This window comes from Seriola lalandi, unplaced genomic scaffold, assembly GCF_002814215.2.
Source record: "Seriola lalandi dorsalis isolate HSWRI2012SDOR001 ecotype SW California unplaced genomic scaffold, Sedor1 jcf7180002054997, whole genome shotgun sequence".
NCBI classification, from domain to species: Eukaryota; Metazoa; Chordata; class Actinopteri; order Carangiformes; family Carangidae; genus Seriola; species Seriola lalandi.
Window position 1 is genome coordinate 49,148 of NW_019525546.1, and position 4,647 is coordinate 53,794.

Below are 4,647 nucleotides of genomic sequence, written 5' to 3' on the forward strand. Positions count from 1 at the left end.
CAACTCTCACTTAAACATTCATTCTTCCTTTTATTCTCCTCCGTTCTGAGATGGATCTGGATCTAGCAATCATCCTTCTCTCTCTCTCTCACACACACGCACACACACGCACACACACACGTTCAGGAGATGATGCAGCCATGAGAATCATCCAAATTCATCTCCAGTGTTGCTAAAGGTGGACAATTTTAGATTTGCCATTTTAGACCTTGTTAAACAATTTGAATTGATCATTTTTGGATTTTTATACTACTGTATAGTGTAGTGTTTTGGTCCTGAGCGATTTCACATATCCTATCCTACTTCTACGCTGTTTCACCTCAATGAAAATTTAAAATGTGTGTTTTCATTTCAGTTTTTCTTTTCTTTGTATTTCTTTTTCTCTGCACAGGTGACATCCTAAACAGTTATTCTCCTAACATTTTACTGCTCATGTCTCTGTCTCCCTTCATTCATCAACTTTCTTCTCTTCTTTTTTCCTTCCCCTTTCATTCTTTCTACAGTTTTCTTGTCCATTTCTTATCATCTGCAGTATTTATTGCATTTACTGCAGTATATTTCCTGTTTTCCATCTCTCCTTTATGTCCTTTACCTCTCTCTTACCCACTCTCTTGTCCTCCACGACTCCAACTGTCACACTATCAAGCCACGACAGTTTGGAGGACCCTGTGTGTGTTATGAAGAGAGGTGTGTGTGTGTGTGTGTGCGAGCGTGTGTGTGTGTGTATCCATAGGAATCCCTCTGTGTTTATGCAAATGTGAGAGTGTGTGTAGAGTTTCTGTCTGCATTATTTATTCATGACAGCATAGAGTTACTGTATGACCACAGAGTCGCGCACACACGCGCACACACGCGCACACACACACACACACACACACACACACACACACACACACACACACACACAGTCAGCTCTGAAGACCTTTTTGGAGGATCTCCTGTGCGTATAATAAACAATTATGCACTTGAAAGCATCTTTTTTGGTTTGACAGTTGAAATAACTTGCATTACTTTAAGAAAACTACGCACACAAGCAACAAACAGAAAAAAAGGTTAAAGTAGAGGTTCTGTCTTTTGGCAAATGTCCCATTGTATGCTATTGCATCTGAATGTATAGTACTTTCTGCTATCTAATGTCAGTGCTGCTCCAGATTGTGATCAGGTACGTCCTCTTTGCTTTAATTATCCTTGAGATGTGACTAGAACTTGACTGTCCACCTGTGGTAAAGTGAATTGATTGAACATAGTTTAGAAAGGCACACACCTGTGTATATAAAGTCCCATAATTCACACTGCATGTCAAGACAAAAACCAAGCCATGAAGTCCAAGGAACTCTCTGCAATAAAATTGTGGCAAGGCATAGATCAGGGAAAGCCACAAAATGAACTTTAAAGCTTTGACTGTTCCCAGGAGCACGGCGGCATAAATGGAAAAAGTTTGGAAACACCAGAACTCTTCTAAGAGCTGGTCGTCCAACCAAACTGAGCCACCGGGCAAAAAGGGCCCTGGTCAGGAAGGTGACCATGGGTGCTCTGACTTCAGAAGTCCTCTGCAGAGATGGGAGAACCTGCTGGAATGACAACCATGCTGTTATGATAGAGTGGCTAGACAGACGCCATTTTGAGTAAAAGACAGCCTGCTGGTCAGCGCTGAGTGAGGGATGAACGCAGCTAAATACAGAGAGGTCAATGAAGGAAACTTGCTCCAGATTGCATGCGACCTAACAACAGTGACCTGGAGCTAAGACTGTGACTCCAGGACAAGTCTGACTGTCCTTGAGTGGCCCAGCCAAAACCCAGACTTAAAACCCTTAACATCTGTGGAGAGACCTGATGATGGCAGTTCATATACGCTTCCCATCCCATCTGACACGGCTTGAGAGGATCTGCCAGGAAGAACAGGATAAAGTTCCCAAATCCAGGTTTGCAAAGCTCGTAGATTTACCCAAGAAGACTCAGGGCTGTACTTGCTGCCAAAGGGGCTTCTACAAAGTACGAGTACTACTCTGATTTGACTTTCTTGGATCATTAATGGTTCACTTTGAAATTTATGAGAATCTCTCTCACACGAGTGTGTATGGATGTGTGTGTGTGTGTGTGTGTGTGTGTGTGTGTGTGTGTGTGTGTGTGTGAGTGTGAGAGAGAGAGAGAGAGAGAGGGAGAGAGTGTGCTCCCCTCCCCATCTCTGCTGGATTCTGGCCCGGTGCCAAATGGCAATTGGTTCTCATTCTACCAGGAACAAAAGACCAGCAATGACAGTCAGAGCGAGAGAGAGTGTGAGCGTGCGAGCAAGAGGGAGAAAACGAAAGAGAGAGATAAAGAAGTGGACAGAGGTTAAAACAAAAAGTGAAAAAGAGAGAGAATGACATGGGGAGGGGGCTTTGCAGATTTCACATCTCGGTGAGCACGGAGGACAGAGTGAGAAATGAGTGGAGATTAGAAATGGAGAGTGTAAGAGAGAGAAATAAAGACACGGGTGAGGGAGGGTGAGATGAAGGTGAGTTTATAACAAAACTACTAGATGGTAAAAAAAAATGGGAGTCATTTGTTTTCATTTAGATCAGAAATGCGTGCTGTAGAGCTGTTACACCACCAGGACCATATTTAAGGAAGCAACACACTTAGCATACAGCATGTTTTCCTCCCTCACACTGTCCCCTCAGACACTATCTTTCCACTCAGACATGCACTGAAATCCAAAAGGAACATGGATCTTTTCCATCACAAGGACACATGAAGTCATTAACAGATGGATGAACCCAGCAATGTTGCAGGATCCATGTCTGAGAGGGGCTTTTGCTAACTTAAAGCTGTACCAGTTATACCAATCAATATTTCTATATTAACAGTACCTCACATGTGTAATGTGAAAGCAGTCACTTGTAGTAAAGAAACCACAGAGTTCTGCAGCTCCCCTTTAGCGCTACTGAACATTTAGCCTCTTTTAGCTTTCAGCAAAAAAAAAAAGCTCTACCAAACACAACCTGCCCAGCACCCAATGGAAAATGGAGAAAGTTAGCATCTAACTAGTGAACATAGTGGATCATTTAATAGCTGCATAGGCAAATATTTTCCTTAGGAGTTGGTGGAAAGCAAAACAGCGTGATGACATGACTCCAAATGAGTGATAATGTTGCTCTGTTGTTGGTCGTGTCGCTAACAAGTTCACCATATCAGCTTAATGGAGTATTAATTTCTTAGAGTTGTGATTAAGGCTTGTTGCAGTGCCCACAGATGGACAAAACAATTTGTAAAAAATAAATATCCATTCTGTTGTTGGAGGCTGCAAAGGTGCTTCTGCAGAACACTCCTGCTTACATCTTGCAGGAGTTATTATGAAGAACTTTTTGATCTGATTAGGGCTTCCGCTATTTCACGGCTATTTTGCACATCCTCTTAAAGCTGCAATCCAAACATTACCTCTCATGTTAGAACTGTTAGCCACATATTTGATATGTTATGTGGTAACAATTAGAAACTGTTCATTCAGTTTCCCTCTTTTGACCTGGTGGTAATCGGGTATTATCATCAGGAATCAGTTTCTATAGTACAGCCTGCCTCGCATTGCTAGACAGAGATGCCAACCTCATTTGCAAAGCTGATTTTTAATGGAGAGTGTAGGTGTCCCACATTGATTTAAATGCAAGTTATGAGGCTGTTTCACCTCAAGTTGAACATTTTTAACAGAGTTGTACAATTATTTTATCATCATATAATATTAGTTACACTATCTAATTGACACCAAAATCTATACTGGTCATATTCTCCTCTACATAACCATCTTATGCTACATCCTTTGCTTTGTCCTTGTTTGTTGTTGAGTGTCTGCAACAATGATCATTAAATTCATCATATGTTTGACGGGGCTAAATGTTTTGTAAGGCAGTTTGGATGGATAAGTGTTTATTGTGATTACAAGAATATAAGATGATGTGTCAGAAGGATGGGTGGTGATGTACCAGGGACTGATTTCTGCATTTTATTCATTTACTCAGCTTTTATTATTTTGATTATTGCATCTAAAATTTGCTGTTGTTTACTTCTGGATAAAATTAAGTATTGTCTTGGATTTTTACAACTTCTGCAATTCTCCTACAGCTACACTCTCACAGAGAGAGGTTGGGGGTGTGGGGCTGGGGTGGGGGTGCTGGGGCCAGAGAGTTCCTTTCTTTCCTCTCCATCTCCATATCAATGGCAGCAGGACAATCAGCTAGCTAGTTCACACCAGCAGCCTGGCAGGCACACGCACACACACACGCACACACTTGCAGAGCCTCTTTCTCCCTCATTGTCTTTCACCTACTTTCTCAGCTCAACTTGTGCGTATCACCCTCTCACTCACAAGAAAAAAAACCATCTCACCATATTCTTTATCTTTATTGTGGTTTTACATAAGGAACGTGGTAATGTAGTTTTTAGAAAAGGTGCTTCCTTATGGAACCGCTGATAATAATATAATGATTTTCAATAATAAATAGGAGAAACAAAGGACGGTGAACTAAGACAGAATATAAAATTGAATATATTTGGTTTTATGCTTACACCTAAGCTGACCTAACCAATATGTTCTGAATTAACTGGGTGATGGAGGCCAGTGCTCTCACCAGCAGGTCTCAAATGGAAACAGAAAAGAGAATATTGCAACGC